The sequence below is a fragment of the Odontesthes bonariensis genome, chromosome 12, assembly GCF_027942865.1.
Source record: "Odontesthes bonariensis isolate fOdoBon6 chromosome 12, fOdoBon6.hap1, whole genome shotgun sequence".
Classification (NCBI taxonomy): Eukaryota; Metazoa; Chordata; class Actinopteri; order Atheriniformes; family Atherinopsidae; genus Odontesthes; species Odontesthes bonariensis.
In genome coordinates, this window is record NC_134517.1 from 24,206,836 (window position 1) to 24,225,688 (window position 18,853).

Sequence of the window (18,853 nt, forward strand, 5' to 3'; positions counted from 1 at the left end):
TGCACAGTAAGCTGAACATCATTTAGGTTATGACTGCATATCCTGAGAATCTGGGGAGGGTTTAGGAATTAGGATTCTCTGGGATATATATCTGATTTTCTTTTATAGAGTGGTTATGTACATTGTGGTCTGCGTGTATGTACTGAGCACATGTGGTCGGTGGCTTATAAATTCAAACATGTCCGCGTGAATTTAAGTGCATCTCATCACAAAGTAGATCTGCATGCATGTCTCCAATTTTATTTGTGTTTTGCAAACCAACACGTAAAACAATGGCAAAGTCATGTATGTTAAAGGCCTTCTATGGTCGACCAGCATTCAGCAGCCGATGGCCTTAAAATGACGAATGAAGTGGAGATGTTTGGACTAAAGGACAGACGTGGGGCTTTTGTAGGTTTCCAATAACAAGCACAACTCGTTCTGATATCCCAACTCAATGAATGACTGTTAAATGAAAATCGCACAGAGCACTCTCGCACTGTATTTAAAGGGGAAATGGTTTGTGAGTCATTGTTCTGCATTAGGATCAGTCCAGGATGTGTTTTGCAAGTCTGAAACAAAGGATTAAGGCCTCTTTTATATGTGTGTGTGTGTGTGTGTGTGTGTGTGTTTTATAGTGTAGAAAGAATTGATGTGCATTTTCTAATGCAGCATGTCATTACTGTAGAGGTATGACTAGATGTAGCCAGGGGATAAATAGGGATTGTCTTCTTAGGTGAAAGAGCTTAGATACGCTACAAATCAATGCATCCGCCTGTTCAATTAATATTACACGGAAAGGTTTCCCTCAAGTTTGACCAAAATATTTCACCTTCTTTCAGTGATGTCCCTCATTTTTACCATTGCAGGCACTCATTATGTTCACACAGGAGCCGTTTTAAAGTTTGAGCTTAAGCCTAAGAGTTCTGGATCACTGTGTGCATCTGTGTAATTACTATTGTTTGTTTTATCGGTGCACTGTTGGTGTGTGGTCCTGCTGTTCCTGAGCCATGGATGTCAATGATCCTTTGTGGTGTTCATTTCATATTCTGGCTTTATATCCCTGTTATATTAAAGTGTCTCCTGGTAAACGGCATGTGCCAGCAGGCACGTTGGCTAACCTGTGTGTACATGTGTATTAACTGGCTTGTTTACCTTTCCCACCGTGTGTTTACTATGCAAGCAAGTGTGCTGTCATAGTGAAAGACATATGTGAAGGCATTCCTTACTGTGTGTGTGTGTACGAGTGTAGATAAAGAAAAGAAAGCTTGAGGGGGAGACGTAGCCAGTGGGGCAGGTGTCAGGTGGACTGACAGGTGGCAGCTGGGATATCGGAGGATTTCCTCTTTTTAGCAACGGATGATTAACTCCCACACCCTGCACCATCAGTTCACACAGACTATAGACTTCAAACCAGGACGTGGGTAATCTCGTTGCTCTGTGAATGTACTTTCTGCAGTCCATAATTGTTGTAAAATGGCTGTTGTGGGTGAAGTTGTTGAGATTTAATGATCTTTCATATTGTTATTACAAGAAAACAAAAACGTTGGGGATATTTGCAAAGCCTTAATGAAAGACATTTGTGTAAACTGACTTTCAGAGCTCCAGCGGGGCCACATCTTATGATTGTTTAGACTTTTTTTTTTTTTCTTCTTCTTAGATAATCAGACGATTGGGACATCTGTAAAATGTAATTATCAGTAATACACAAAAAACTACAATACAGGAAACGTGACTTTCTGTCGCTTATAAAATGTTAAGGTTTATATTATTTGATGCAGCACAAGTTTCCCTATAGACTGGACAGGAAATGTACTAAACAAGAACAAAAATCCGACTAATGCAGGGACAGAGGTCGTTTGTCAAGTTGTGGAAGAGAGATGGACAATTTATATAAAATTTTTAAAAAAAGGGTTCACATAAGCTTACAGGGGGAGTTTGGGGAAGCAGCTCTGTTGTCCACGTCAGTCCTGTCAAAACGGGTTTAGCCTTTGGGTAAAGACTCCCATATCATCAAAGCAGAATCAGATACTCTACAGCTACCACTCTGTCTCTATTGTGTTTTCACCTCCCTTTTTTGTAAACTAATGTCAGTCATAGTCGATCATATGCTAGTGTGTTACCACTTCAGTTGCCAATCTGCTCTTACTCAGTTACAGATCAATTTCATCCCCTGGTGCGATATTGTTTACCAAAAGCTTCTATTGATCTCTCTTTTATGTTTCGCCAGATCACACATCCCTGGGCACGAGCACATATTTGCCCTTTCTCTGCAGCTCTCCCGTTGACCCCGAGCCAATCGGGGGTCTCTTGACCTCCCGTCAGGTCCTCAGAAAAGCTGCCTTTATTATCACACTCTATTAAACAAGGATGAACGGTTGAAATGGCCAAAAAGTCAAGGGCCCAGCTGTCTCCCTCCACAGTTTAATCTTTATCTTCGTATTCTTCTGCCTCAGCTCGCAATGAAAGGACGTATGCTAATATAAACACGCACATGTGCAGGCAAACAAGCACAAGGTTATTCCTTCCTCCAAGTTGGTGTTTTGTTTTATGAAAATAACACACCAGACCTGCACTTGTCCAATCTTGAAACGACACAAAGGGTATTGAGCAGCTGGGATGTTTTCCATTCACTCAGTCAAAAAGTGTTTGTGGTTTTCACCCACCTTTTGTAGTCTGGACCACATTTGACTAACATACTCATGGAACTTATAGTCTTTCAGTTAAATCATCAGTTTTTAGTGTAAATAACATTGTCTGGAGACGTTTAATTTATCATTTGACAGAGTTGACTCTGGATGTCTAATATCTGTTATAGAACGCCTCAATATGTAGTTAAAGTTTATTCCAGATTCTAACTCCTAATTAAGACAGACGATAATGACTTCTTACCAAACATATAGGTGCTGTCATTGGGTCCTCTGGACCTGTGAGTTCCTGTGAAAGAACCAGGGGGAGAAGGGGAAAAAAAACACTTAAAGTGTTACTATAATGGAATAAACCAAACATTTTTATTGCTCCGTCCTTGAAAGATTTGTGATGCATGGTGCCAGTTTGCAGACATTAACCTAAACTTCCAAATTTCCGAATTTAAGACCGACTTCCTGCTTCCTGCACCCTCCGTTTCAAACTTCTTGAGCCTGAGGAAACGGATGAAATTGAGAGACACGCCCTCTTATATAAAGCTTTTTCTTCTTCATCTTGCCTCTCACTCTGTATCCCCCCCCATTACACTTATTGCTGCTCTGAGATGTGACGGACATCTGACAGCACGGCTCCACTCTGCAGGTTTCCTCTCACTGCCTCTTACCTCCTTTTTATTGCTGTCCTCAGAGAACTTACTATGCAGGCAGACACACACTCTTGCCCTGCTCTGGCAGCCACATGAAACAAGGGTCTGATTGGATGATGCCAGGCTGTCGTTCTCCTGCTCTCCTTAAATCAATCTTTCCAACAGCTGCTCTCACGTTGCTTCCCTGCTTCTCTCCCTCACTCCTCTCTATTGCTTCCTTCTCTGACCCGTCTGACCAGTGGAACTAGTTTTTCTTGTTCTGGGTAATGCTAACCTTTCTCTCTGTTGTATTCTATTTCCAGTGGGGATTGTAAAGGTTTGTCTCATCTAAGCCGCTGACGGACTTGGACATTAGTGATACTCATTCCCGTATACATGTATCCACAAATGAAGAAAGATGTGTCTTGGAGTTGCTTTGTTTTAGTAACGGTGAAGCTTTTCGGCTAAATGAATCGTCAGTGATGCAGAGATGCTTAGGTGCTGTTTACACATACCCGGGTATTTTGATAAACGAAGACCTTTCCCTTCGTTTGTGCCTTTCGTTTATACACAAACGGAGTTTTTTCCTCCGAAAACGAAGCATAAAAAAAACTCTGGCAAAAGTGGAGATTTTTTTTAAAAACTCCGTTTAGCGTTTGTGTGTAAACTGGTTGAAAGAGACAAAAACGGAGTTTTGGGCAATTGAGAATGAGGAGTTGTCGTCATAGTACAGAGCCCCGCCCCTATCCGCCATGTTGGCAGGATGCTAGCGTGAAAACGCCATTCTCTCCGTCCATTGTTTATCTGGCAAGCATGGAGGTACTAGCAGCATTTCTGTTGTTGAGAGCTATACTCGCTTGTGTGATTTTGAACATTACAGTCATACAATTTTCAGGGCTTTAGCAGTTTTATAGTCCAGCGCAACGTTTAAAAGTAACTCAGTCTCGCTGTCAGTCCACACACATGAGCCTGGCGCCATATTTTCTTCTTGAAAAGGATCCGGAAGTTCTTCCTGTCAGCGGTTCTCTATTAGGCTTCTGATTGGCTTGTGTGGAATTCTCATTGTTCTAACACTGCCACCGTCAGGCTTGGCATAATTTAACAGCTCTTGATAGCGTATTTATGCTGATCAATGTAGACGTGTTTTTTATTTTTAAAACGGGGCTGTGTGCACCTAGTTATTTTTGCAAACGAAGGTTAGAAAATATGCGTTTATCAAAATACCCGGGTATGTGTAAACAGCACCTTAAGTGGAGGGTGGAGGGGATTTTTTTTTTAAAGCTAAAAAGAGCTCCACATGCCCAGAGGCTATTTTATAGGTGTGAATCAATAAAGAACATTAAATGGCTTTGTCTGACATGATATATATTCTAGCTGGGAGCCTGCCATTGGTGATTTATCCTTTTCCCTGATGAGTCAATAAACTAATCGGCAAGGATCAGGTGTCTAATCGGAGGAAATGTAATGTTTGTCATGTGACTGTCTGCAGAATGACGCCTGTACCCCATCTGTGCGTCTTGTAAATCAACCCCCCCCCCCCCCCCCCCTCCCTTGTTAGTTGGTATCCCAATCCCCTTTGATTTAAAGCACTGCCCCTCACCCTACTTCTGCGGGTTTTAAAGCTCAAAGGTTTCCACCAGGGGCTCCTTCCTGGTTACTTGCAAACACGGCGTGTGTTGTCCTTCCCTCCCAGATCCGCACACTTCCCTCTCTTCACTGTGCTTAACACCAGCAGGAAGGAGAGAGGAAACAAAGAGCCCACTTCCTGTACGTATACGGCCAGCATTCTGCACAATGGAGCAGGAAGTGCCTGGCAGCTGTAAGGAGGCCATGGAGTGTGAAGGGAAGATAGAGTGGTCTCTCCATCCCATTAACTGCTGTGTCTTTCCCTGCTTCATCTCTCTTGTCATTTTCCATCACCCTATCAGTCAGGGCTCGACCCACATTTGTTTATTTGCTCTTCATGTATCCTCTAACGCGATAAAGCATTTCTCCTATGTTTGCAGATTTTTGTCATGTTTTGCAAGTGTTGAGTGCTGATTTTTATATCTCTGGAACAACTCCGAGTGACGCTGTGAGGAATACATTTCTGCTTTTTATTTGTTGCTATTATTCTGACACAATGAGTGTCGTCATGCCGGACCCCTGAGAGAGAACACTGCTGTCACCATGGTGACCTTTGCTTGGGAGGGACAATGTTGGACAGCAGGGTATGTTGGAATAGTACCGCAAATGCTGGAAGCCTTTAAATCACCACTTCTAGTCTGGCTGAATTGGACTGAGAGACTTATTTGCTGCCAGACTCTTAGAGGAAAAAAGAGAAAAAACAGAAAGCAGTATTTATGCAGATGGTCGAGAATTTGAATGGCAGAAAACGCATCAAAGAAGAATCTGGCCCAGGTTTTTCTTCTTCTGTTTTGTTTTACTCTGCACAGAGACCAACTAAAAATGGATGATGGGAGAGGTCCACTATAGTATCCAACATTGTGATCCATCATCTTTCCTTGGCCTTTAATGATCCACTCGAACCCCCCCCCCTGCTGTTACCCCAGGGAGACAGATCTTTGCTCGGCTCCTAACTTCAAAGTATGAGCAGCCCCTCCTCTTTTTCCTGTCTACCTTCTAAATCCCACTCTTCCTTTTATTTATATTTTCTCTTCTGTCTGTTGTTCAATCAATACCCCCCCCCAGCCTCCCGCCTCCCCCTTTTTCCTCTTTTTCTTTCTGTCTTCCTCAATCTCTCATCAACTTCTCATTTTTGTTTTCCTTCCCTCCTTTTTTCTCACCCTCCTCTCTCTTTGAGTGAATCCCACATGTCCAGAGACATCAAAGGCGCGTCTCCCCTTCTTGTAGTGCTCATTTACCCAGGCGGCCTGGCAGGCTTCATGCCAAGTCCAGGTGACCTCAGGAGGGTCCAGAGCAGCCCGGAACACAGTCCACCATGTCTGGGAAAGAGAGTATGGGGGGGGGGGGAGTAAAGGCCTATGTTAGGAATTATGTCATACTGGGAGGAATGCTTGGTTAAATGGTGGTGAAACGTATACAAGGTATTGTTTAAGAGTGAAGACACAAAAAAAAAGCTCCACCCGAGTGCTAACTACAAGACCATAATGTTGAAAGACGAGCCTATCTTTTTATTTCCAAGTTTCCATCTCAACTATTTTAAGAGGAGATTCCTGTTTTCCAGGAAATGCCACAAAGGCCGTTGTCAAACCTCAAAACATACACGAAAGCTTTGACAGGCACTGTATTACATCTATTTTAATCGCTCATTTGAGATTGCATAGGAGACCAAACCAACTATCATCAAATTTCTTCTTCTGCTTCTCTCTACACCCGTCATGCTTCTCTCGAGTGTGAGCGAGGAACCGTTTTGAAGCCAAAATAGCCCGCTTCCATACATGTGCTTTTCTGACTGCGATTCTTCTCCAAGCAAAGCGTAAAACGGAGAACAGATTGTGAACCGGAGCAGTAGTTGCATCTTGAATACTTGTCTGTTATGTGTTTTGTCCACTGATGACTCACCAATACGAAGGCTCTTTAGTGAAATATGCAGAGTGAACACAGAAATTTTCACATGTGGGGGTGGGGTGGGGGGGGTGGGGAGAAGCATCCAGTTTGTCGTAAATGTCTGAGTATGCGTCACAGGCTGGCATTGCTCTCACAAAGGTACAGTAAATTGAGGAAATCTGTCATCCACCCTCATCCCTCTCGCAAACCTCATCTTCCTCTCACCCATATCCCTTATGTTTTAAATATTGTAACAGTTGTTTTCTGTTAGTTTTAGCCCTGTTTGTTCATGTATGTCAGTTGTTTAACACGAGGTTGAAACAACTAAAAAAAAATATAACATTAAAAAACTAAACTTGTTTAAAATAAAATGAGTAGCCAAATGCTCCAAATAACAGATAATCTGAACTTTTTTAGCATTTTGACTAATTCTATTCTGAATTAAATAACTTGGATGCAAAGTACCTCAAGATATAGGTTTGAAAAAAAAAAAAAAAAAAGGGTGGTAAGTTTAGAGGCTTGTTCATCCTTAACAAAAATATTTCCCCATAAATACAAACATTAAATCTCCCGTGTTCACAGATAACAATTGAAGCACGACCCAGCTGTAAACTCAGATTTTTGCTCACCACTTTCCAGGTCAACTGGCTGCTTTTATTGTGTAAGAGTTGCTCTCTGCTTGTGTTGTTGAGGGTGAACTGATTGCTTTTTTTTCTCTAATAGCTTGGCCTTTGTTAAAGAGAGCTGATTACAGAACTCTGCTTCATTAAGAGCACACTCATTAGGACACACGCAACCACAGTGATCGACGAGTACAAGCCGTGTGCCACTTTGCATGCATTCAAATCCAGGTTTCCTCACACGCTGTGATAAAGCTCGTTCTTTCAGTCTGTGCATGGCGGTGTTGGGCTCCATCTGCAAGCTACATGTCTTTGGATATGATCTATCTCACACTCCTCATTAAAGAGCCAAGAGCTGCCTCAGGCCACGGAGGAAATATGCTGTTAATAGACAGAGAAAGTGGTATAACAGGGCGCTCTGGATGAGAGTTTTCACAGTTACTCTCCACTAGCTAAAAAATGACTCTTTTCTTTAACCCAGAGAGCAAACTCAATTGTAGAAGAACATCGCAGTGGCACAGATGACAAAATGGAAATAAAGAACCTGGAAAGGAAGACACGAACACATGGAGAAGCTGTATTTACATGGGTCAATAAAAAGCCATGTCCAGCTTGTCAAAATCCTGCTAAGAGGAAGAGGGGATGGGGAAGAATGATGAAGAAACCAGTTCGATTAAATCAGGAACAGAGGGAGAGGTGACGGTCCTCGGGCTACACATCTCTCCAGCGCCCTCTGTTGGACAGATTAGACTAAAGCCCAGCAATATTTAACTCTGCACGCTTTGGTGGAGATGAGCAAGATGCTATCACGTTGCATGATAAGCTTGTTTGACAGGAAAGCTGTTTAAGCTGTTATCCAGTTATGTGCAGTATCACTTTATATCAACGCAACGGATGTGCTGTGTTGATGTCTGACTGATTGTGTCTTGGGGCCAGAGGACGTGAATATGTTTAAACGTGTGTGCAGTATATGAGCATAATTAAGAGTGTGTGTCTGTCTGTGTGTGTGGGAGCAGTTGTGGTTGCTTTGCCACTGACTAATGGACTCGTAATGGACAGGAGCTGTACACATGTGCTCCAGCTGAGCTGTCTACTCATACCCTCTGCTCTCATTAATGTTCTGCTCACTGTGTGTGTGTGTGTGTGTGTGTGTGTGTGTGTGCGCAGGCTTGTGTCTATAGTTTGAAGTTTAAATATCTTTCTTCGTGTGTGTTTGTGGGTGATTCGCACACTTTCCTACATGGCTCGTCAACGTGGACATCCAGGGATTTGTAAGTATTTCTTTAAAAATCTGCTCTGTTCATGTAACAGTTATACCAAATTCAACTTTATTGGTGGTGATTGTGTATTTAGGACAACGCTTGTTCTTCCTCCATGGTGATAAATATCTTGTCTGAGGGCAACCAGATGTTTTCGTGCCAGTCCTGGCCTTGTTAACAGCGGCCAGGGCAGTGGTGAGTTGCGTCGTTAAAATTTAAAAGGCTTAAGTCTGGCCTTGAGAGCACTATCACCGTTTCTCTTAATTGATTGAGTGCAGTCATAGGAGCAGAGTTCACTCGGTTGTGCTGCAGAGTAAATGAAAAATGCAGCACTGCTCTATTCTATACCAGCACACAAAGGCGTGCAGTATATGAGCTGCAGAGTGTGTAATTGTGTAATCCCCTTTGGGTGCTCCTGTAGTGACAAAACTTTGAAGTGTTCTGGGGTAAGGTAGGGTTACCTGCAGCTGTGGAGAACTGTCGCATCACTGTGCTGACAGGGACTGATGTGAAGGCTGAGCAGGACCAGAGGGGGAAGGTTGGGGGCAGTGAGGAGTAGAGGGGGGAAGAGACGAAGGAGAAAGTTGTTAAAACTCGAGTTTCTAAACGGGTTTGTGACGTCGTGGACGCTGAAATGTAAAAACAAAAGTGAGAAGATATCGGATGTAACCAAAAAGATGGTTTCTGCAGAGCAGGAAGGAAGAGTGTCTGTGAAACCCTCAACTGTGTATTTTTAGGTGTTGGAAGGGTGGTTATGTGATGCAGAGAGGGCAGGAGATGTAGAGTGAGGAGCAGATGGCGTGTGAGATGAGGTCCAGCTTGTGGTCATCCTGCCCGCCGCATGGTGAGATCGACCCGTTGTGCTGTTTGCATATGTTCAAAAGAGAGGGACAGAATGCATCGTTGAGCAAACACACCAATTATAATCTGAATCAGCGTGTAAAAACCTTGTATTTTGTGGCATTGCTGAAAGTTTAGAAATAACAGCTCCTGGCTCCAGCTGGTTAATAGTGGGGCAGTATAGCCTGACTGATGCATTATTTCACATACTCTGGCTGACTTTTTGGTCTAACTCTTAACTTTTTACCAACATATTCACGCGTGCCATATGTTTTGGTTGACTTCAGATTTCACCCATTATCATCACCTCTGCAATGCTGGCTGCATTAATTGTTTCCATTTTTCCTCTGGGATACATAAATGCAGCATTAGCACAGGAGTTGGATCGAGATGACTTTGGATTTGACTTTAGGAGTGAGATGAAACATAGCTCAGTGAAATAAAGTAGACATTTTCTGGTTTTGCTGGCTTTTTAGAGAATCTCAACATTTGACAGAGGAGTTAAAGTTTTCTGACAATGCAGCCGTTTCGTGTGGTTTGGGTTGTGTTCGAGCATATGCTGCGTGTCCACCTGCGCTGTTGATCTTTTCTCACCTAGCTAGCCCTTTGCTTTGCTCCCTGTAACAGACTGTGTATATTTGGAGTCACGCCATGCCACGTCTGCAAAGATATCAGGACATAATGGGTCTGCGGTTTGTTTCTTTGTTGAAAATGGTAAACATGGTCACATACACACTTTATCTTAAATCTCACATTGATGCTGGGCTTTCTACCAAGACCCAGTCACGATGAATCACAGGCGACAAACAAAAGACTTTGCAGTTTGGTGTGTTAGACTTGGACCCAGGCTTGTTAGTTCAGGGTCTGACATCTTGACAACACACACACACACACACACAGTTGCAAACTGCCACTAACCATATCTGTGTGCACACTTTAATTGAAATACCACGGTGCCCATGTGTAGATGTTTTGCGTTTTTGTTTGTTCATACAATGACACCCAGCTCTCTCCTGCCCTGTGCTAGCACTCAATATAGCAAAAGTGTTTGTGTGTGTGTGTGTGTATGAGCTTGAAGCTTAATGGCTAAGCCTGTGTCAAGCCGATGAAACATGGCCATTCATATGGTAATAACCAGGCAAAGAAGACAATTAATCGCTTCATGGATGGAGAAGTGAGCAGAAACCACAGAGCCAGAAGCTTCAGCTAGGACACCATCTGACTCATATCTCAGACACCAGGGAGTTTCTGTTCATTACGGCGCATGCTGGAACTGCTTCAAGCTGCCTCAGCAAAATAGATGGTGAGCTACAGTCAATGGAAATAGCTCCGTCGTGGGACTGCCAAATGGAAATCAGTCGTTGTGACTTGTTTTCCCACTTTGGGGGACTTGGAATAGTTTTCTTTAAGGGTCATCTGGTCCTGCAACCACTTATAGAGCTAATTTATAAGCATGTGAGCTGAGATGTGAGACATTATTTAGTTTCAGGTAGGCTGGCTCTTCTGAGTGAGACATGTTAAGTACTGTAGTTAGTCTGTTTCAGTGGAGCTGATGGCGTCCGTTGGCTTTGAGCAGTCTTGTGTTTCAGGATAGGGTGTTTACGCTGAGGCTCCCACACTGGTCACGCTTGTCACACAGATGTCTCGCTCCACAAATCACACTCATCGAGACACACAGGCTAACACACGGGCAAAATAAAAATACTCAGACAATGAGACAGTCTGGTTTTGGTTAAAATTCTCTCATTTATAGTTTTTCCAGTTATAGTGAAGTATGTTAATAACCCAGCTAATATACAGCTAATGCAAAAACGAAATTCATATTATTTTAACATGTGTGAAATCAAAGTTTCCTACTCTGCATTGCTCTGGTGAGCTCTATAACCTCTTTGTTGAGCTGTGTGATGTTTGATGACACAACCCCTGCTGCTGTTCATGTAGGTGAGACGTGTGTTTGCGTCTGGCTGAGAGCCAGAATAGCAGCACATGGCGTCGTTATTCTCCAGCTCAGTCCAGCCTCGTGTCATATGTGCTAATGGAGCTGAGATGAACACATTTGGACTGGAGCCAGGTCGGTGTGTCTGACTCACTCACTCACAACCGCACATATATTTAGATACCAGTGAGGATACATGTTGACGCAGTGCATTCCCTGGCCCATTACCCTTATTGTTCCTACAGCAAGCCTAAGGAAGCCCATGCTTTTGGTGTAGCTTTACCTTAGAGATTAAAGCATACCTAATGAAAATTCTTCCTTCTGAAGGTAAATTCTGAAGATAATCTGGCTCACAAGAACACACCAATATACACACACACTGAGGTTAAAAGTTCACTCCTTCAAGGCTCCATATTTCTGTATAGTTTGTAAGTGTGTGCAAGTGTAATCCCATCTGTGTGAGAACTGGTGTCAGCATTGTGTGTGTGTGTTCCTTTTGATGTGTAGGCATACAGTATTAGTGCTTATTTGTGACTGTTAATTATGAAGCCCCCCCCCGTCTGCTCCCCAAATCAGTGCACAGCTGCAGGGCCCCCTGTGTAAGGCAGCGCTGCATTTAATGTCTTATTATTCACTGTCTGCTCAGCAGCCATACAGAGCCTGGGGGACGGTGGGGGGTTTGGGGCTGCGAGTGTGTGTGTGTGTGTGTGTGTTAAGGGGTTGTGTTCTAGCAAAGTGGTAAATGAGGGTTAGTTCAATCTCCTAATTCATTGGCACCATTTAATCAAATGATTGAAGCCGTTGATGGATGCAGACTGAGAGACTCCCAGGTACTTTAGGATCAGGGTTAACAGATATTTGTGTGTGTGCTGGCACATGTGTCTAGTGAAAGGAAGAGGAAGTCATTACCTTTTAATCATTTCCTCTGTTATTCCTCATTTTTCCTCTTGTCTTCTTTTTCTCCTCATCTCCCCCTTTTTGTGTCTAAATTCTCCCCGAAGCCTCCCCCAGCTAGTCCAGTCTCCTTATGTTTCACCAGCTGGCTCTCAGTTTCAGTCTCCTTGTCATCTTCAATCAACCCCTTTTTTTCTGCGGCACTTGCCCTTCTTCCTTCCGTGCCCGACTGTCTTTCACCTTCCCATGCATTTATGACCTTTTGTTTGACTTGAACTGTTAAAAAAAAAAAAAAAAAAAAAAAAAAAGAGCAATAGACATTTCTATTATAGCCTTGAGGTTAGAAGAATCTTGGAATGGGTTATTGAAAAGCTCTACACTATTGTGTGCAGCAGGAAGCCACATTCAATATGGGACTTAAAATGAGTTGGCCTTGAATCAAATGCTTAACTGCTGCAAAATCTGGTGCAATGTGATTAAACTGAATAGAACATTGACTTATGCACGTTTTATTAGCTGTAAACCTTACTTCCATGCTTCAGTTCTGATATATCACATACCTTTTTGAAAACTTGGTTATTGATTAGGTACTGCAGCTTATTCAGTATACGTAGGGATAAGCTTTTAATGTCCTGAATGAAAACCAAAAAACAACTATCAATAAAACATGCTTTCTGTTCACAGCTACCTCATGAATATTCACAATGCCTGTTTGATATGTAAAATTCTTAATCGACTGGCACGTCCCATATTTTAAGATTAAGAGTGAAACCTTCACAATTAGAGCTTCTAAGCTTTCACTTAATATGTTTAAAAAAAAAAATAAAAAATCATTCACTGTTTTATAAGAGTGTGGGATGACCGAGATAATTCCACTTCAGCAGGCGGATGAGCGGACCGCGGGCTGTACAAATGGTGATGGTCGTGGTTCTGGGATACCAGAATTCACTAGTAAACGTATCTGAAAGTGTTGTGGGCAAAGTCAGCAATGCTGATGATGACGGATACCTTCTCAACAACTCCAATTACATGTCTACGCGGCTCCATCCGCCTCAAGAGGCCCGTCCTCAGACAGTTAAAGGGCAGCACATCACAAACACAACCTCACATTAGGTCAAACGGAGCGTTTTTACTCTGGGAATTGAAGAAGAATGGGTTTTCCCAGAGGTTAGAATCACTTGACTTATTTGACCTGAAGTCCATAACCCAAAAATATTGCATTTAATATCATATCCCATCTAATACTTGCATCTAAGAGGCATTCATTTTCTCAAAAGTTACTTATAATACTTTCCATAAGGTTTATTTGATAAAAGCTGAATGATCCAGTTAACCGTGGTGGCGAACAGCTCATTCTAAGGAAGCAAGTGGGTTAAGTGTTAGCTCCGATGCATTAATTAGCTTAATCATATGCAGGTATTCATTGAAACTAACTGCCATAGGGCGAATAGGTCACTAATTTCTAAAATGGTAAACTCTTGCACACCCACACAGACATTCTCATTAACTCCTGCACATCCTCTGTAGAGGCAGAGAACCCCTGTGGGACTCCTGTTGTACTCTATCTCCAGTCTGTCTAAATACAGGCCAGGATTTTCCTCCACATCAAAGGTAGCCTAATCTTACCCCAGAGGAGCTTCCACTAAAATACAGGCTCAATTTTTTTACGAAGAGATTTTTAGGTAGAGACCGGAGTAGAGTTACAGGCGTACTGAAAGAGGTTATCCCACACTGAGGCATGAATTACTTTTCTTTTTTTTTTTCATTTTTCAGCTGCCGGAAGCTCCAAAGCTGTAGCTGCCGCCGCTGGCATTGTTCAGGAGCGTTCGATTTCACTGCAGAACGAGGACATGCTCTGCAACTTGAACGTGTCGTAACAGGCTAATGAACCCTCTTCGTAGTTGTCGTACAGTGTATGTGGTGTGTGTGAGATTGGTATGTGGGAAGGTGGGGGGGGAAAGGGGTCTGCTTTGACACCCTAATCCTGCAGTCTAGCTTGGCTTTGTGGAGACCTTAGCTGGGAGGAGAGAGAAGAAGGGAGGGGGGGTTGTCGGGGGCAGTCGACCGAAGAGGGGTTGGTGGGAGTGTGGGGTTTGACAGAGGGCGAAAGGGAGGAGAGTGAGAGGAAGGCAGGACGAGGGAGAATGGGGTTTGTGAATTCTCCTGCTCTTACCATGAAAGGAAACAAAGAATTCTGAATGGCCTGACTTATGACAGCAGGACCTGTTAGACTGTATTAGCTGGTTATCCTTTGTTGCCCTGACTGTATTCTGCCACTGGCCTCTTTCTTTTGCTGCCATCACTGCTCTCCCTGTGCTGAAGATGTCTCAAAGCTGCTCCGCATCCTCTTCTGGCTTCTGCATGTGAGTCACTCTGCCCGTGTGTTTGTCAGAGTTCAATACCAGGCTGCTGTCGTTGTTGAACTCTACTTTTGCTGTGATTTTCTTTCCTCCAGCATGCACAGTGTTTGGTCCTCTAAACAGAGGAGTAGACTAGACATGTGAGGGACTGCTTTAGTACATTTTCTTCATTCAGAGCTAGTTCTTAATAATCATGCTCTAGCTCCTTGTTCTCATTCGTAAGAGGTATGTTTTTTTTCAAAACGAGAGATAAATGTGAATGAACTGGTACGAATACATGTGATTTTCATCTCAGCTAAAGTCTGATAAGATAAATGCTCATAGAGCCAACTGTGCACACTCTGAATTAGAGCACTTTGAGTTGTCGGATAAATGATTTACTGCAAATACGCACTTTTGGGGGGGGGGGGGGGGGGGTAGAAGATTTGAGTGGCTGTCAAGGGGGTGAAGCTTAATCCAAATGCGTAAAACCAGCATTTGTATGCCAGAGAGCTAATGCTAAATGACAGCTGGTCACATCTGCTTGTGCTGCAATCAAGCCTCAAGAGCAAATGATGCCCTGCCTAAATATTTAGTTGTGGTTTTCTGGAGGGCAGACTGCTTTATTGGTGGCTTGGCTGCAGAGTTGGCACATTGTGGGTTAGACTGGCACAGGAACTGACATTTTGGAAGGGTGGGGCCACTTTTCAGGCTATTGGTCACTGGAGAAGGAGAGGGTGGTAGTCTGGTGCAGACGTCAGGGTTTTACTTCAGAGAAATTAGGATTTTTAACAGTCAGTTGTATAATGGGGACACATTTACCACCGCAATTGTTGGTTTATGGTAATATTCATTTATCTTTGATATCGGGGTCAGATATCACCACTGACAACTTGGTTATTCAAACATCAACTTTGCTCAGATTTGAAAAAGAACAACCAAACGGTCATGTCACTGTACTAATATAACCATATTAAAACCAATATGGCAAAGAAAGTACGCATCCACAAGCAAAGACGCTGAGTACAATTCAAAGTACGTGATAATTTAAAATAAAAGGTAATTGTGTTCCAACGTTTGACTGCAATAAAAGATTTATCTCAGAAAAAGGAGCATTGGCTCATTTGAATGAGGAGAGCTTTCTGAATCTGTAAATCTTTGTCAGTGTCAGATGATTAATCAGAATAGCTGGTTTTCACTCTCATCTGAGAAAACGGTCTGAAATCAGATGGTCTGTCAGACAAGTGATTTAGTAAATGTCACCTCCTCAGGAAATTATAGTGATGCCCATTTTTACTGTTTTCTGAAACTGGGAATAAATCGAATCAAAAAGCATTTGTCAATAACTGAGTGACAAGAAGAACAATTAGATGCACGCCTTGGTCATTTTGAAATACAATTCAAGCACTTTTTAATTTAATTATCTGTTATTTTATCGGTGCTGTTGTCTCTCACTGCTGTTGGCTGGAGGCCAAAGCGTCGCACAGTCTGCCCATCCAATCCGACTCTGCCTGTGGGTTCTGCTGGCAGCCAGCAGGAGAGATGCACACGGATCCAAGGCTTTAAACGGTGGCAGTGCCACTGTCAAACGCTTGCTGCGACGGCTGTTTCTGCTTCTTACATATGTGAATTAACCTGCACCTGCAGGTGATATCAACACAGAAACTTGTCGGGCTTCTTCATCTCAAAGAAAATGCAAACACTCTGTCCCATTACTTACTTATTTTTTTTCTATTGCTCGGTTTAAAGTAAGTCTCAAAATAAAACGGACTCAGAATCTTCGTGAAAAGTTTCATTATCTTTTCTTAATGGGTATGTGTTGGCTTGTAGAGGAATGTGCTGTGTTTCAGTATCTACCCCATGACTGTAGAGCTGTGTGTGGTGTAATTCTCTAATGGGCCTCATTGAAAGAGCAGCTTCAGTCAGTCGCCGGCAGTCCAATAAACTCAATAGCCATCAGTCACACACGCAGTCAATAACACAAAGCGGAGGACGGCAGGCTTCTTGCTGTCACAAGATTGACCATCTCTTTGTCGAAATTGGATTCAGGGCTGGTTGACACCATGTTTACGGTAACAGCATTGGATAATGTGCCAGAAAATAACGCTCATGGGCTCTGTTGGATAACATTTTCTCACACCAGACAGATGGAGAGACTTACATTTTTGACTGCAAAAATATGTGAACAATCCCTCTGTTTTTTTGTTTTGTTTGTTTGTTTGTTTTTTTTGTTTGTTTTTTGTGTCCCTGCTTAGCATGAACTGCTAAAGCTAATTGAAATGAGAGTGTCCGGAGGTCAGCTGATGATGGAGAGTTATCTTATGAGTTGTTATTGAGGCCTAAGTGGCAGAGATGAAGGTGTAAAGAGTGGAGGGAAGATGGGAACACAAGAGCACTGTAATGATGGAAGCAGATGTTGATTGAGGGAAGAAAAATGTCCCCCAGCTAAGCCCCTTATGATAATTCTCTGACCATCATGTTAAGAGAAATGTCTTTCTCAGGTTTTTTTTTTTGTTTGTTTTTGTTTTTTTCCTCTCTGCTATCCCAGGTTCATGCTTTGTGGATATTTCTTTACGATTCAGTTGCACGACTCACACTGTTATGCGTGCACAGGGTTGAAGGAGGTCAGATCAAATGTCCTCCATTCTAACTGTGCAATTTACCATAGGTGCTAAGCTCTTTCATCCATCTTTACATCTGTGCCCCGCCCCCCCACCTATCCCACCACTCTTTTAAGCCCTCCGTTATTCCCCAGTCAGCAGGCCACATATTGACCTTTGAATCCTTCCATTTCTCTCTTATGGAGGCACTCAAAGCTTAAACGGAGAAAGGAAATGGTGTCCATCAGTGGATAATGCACACATATACACACTGTGCGCAAACACGTGCGGTCTCACTGGCACATGGGCACTTGCAATAAAACATTTTTTATAATCCCTTGGTTTCCTGAGACTTATGTTTGTTATGTTTTCTAACATTCAGACTAAAGGTCATTATCATTTTAATAGTTTAGTCCATTCTACAATATTTAGTGACATAACAGTTTGTTCTCAGATCAAAAGATTAGCCTCTCTGAGACATAACTCGATGGATCAGCGTGTGTGAGGGAGTGCTTGTCTACTCGGGACAGAATTTGGAGCCGTTGCAGAGATCAGCGGGCCTCTATTGTGTGGTTGTCAAGCTGGTTGGCTGTTGTGGTGTGCAAACTTCGACACGCTGGCACACACACGCATACACAGAACTTATTACCAGAAAGAGTCAGTGTCAGGTCAGGCGGCTCAGCCTCTGGACAGCACTGTATTGTTGCTGGCCTCCATCTCTCTTGGACATTTAACAGTGCAGGCATTCAGTTGTTACTGGTGAGTCAGGAGCAGCGCAGCAAGCAGTGGGGCCAACATCACCTTCCTTCACACTGTTGCACTGTTGTGTTAAAGAGACTTGAAGAGCACAGAGTAAACGAAGGCAAATACTTTTGTTAAAAAATTTGGAAAGATGCATGAACAGCAGGACGGAATAATAAAACAATTTAAACAAGATATGCATGCTAACAGAATTGCCTCGCAGGTTGATGATGAAATGGGACACTCGGTTGAAGTTTCGGTGCTTACACAGTTCATCTTTTAGAAAAACACACTTCATACCAGCAACTAATATAGTCGGTAGGGTGAAGACATGGGAAGTTGCATGGAGCCGTTTAATCAAGTATGATTGTGCAGATAGCTTTATTGTGCACTATTGGTTTCACTTCACATCCAATCTCATGAACCCAACTGAGAGCTTGTAGAATTGAATATAAAGGGTGGGTGGAATATAAGAACATTGGATCCAACAGTTGAAAGAGACGGTGAGAATTTGACTTCTGTGAGCATTTCTAGCTTCCTTCCTAAATGATGCTCAAGTGGCCTGTTTGAGTCTATCAGCCCACATGCCTGTCGGGCATAATTTCCCCAAAGCCCCTCATCTTTCAATAGTTTTTGTTCATGTACATGCATCTTACATGCATCTTTAAAGGTGATAATTGGATTATATAGATTATGTCCTACAGTAATATCTTGTATACAGAAACACAGTTTTAAACCGCCCCCCAAACTCCTCCAAGCTACTGCAAACTCTGACCTACTTTGTCTTTTGAATAGACTTCACGTGGACAGTAAAACATTTGACGATGACCTCATTTTTTTTTTTTAATGCTTTTTTTTTTATCG

At 42.7% G+C, this 18,853-nt stretch overlaps 1 protein-coding gene across 5 annotated transcripts in view; it reads left to right on the forward strand.

The window, feature by feature from the left end:
- The window catches only part of LOC142396761 (disco-interacting protein 2 homolog A-like), a 67,654-nt gene that overhangs the window by 19,424 nt on the left and 29,377 nt on the right, over positions 1-18,853 (forward strand). The gene's annotated exons all lie outside the window — the stretch shown is intronic.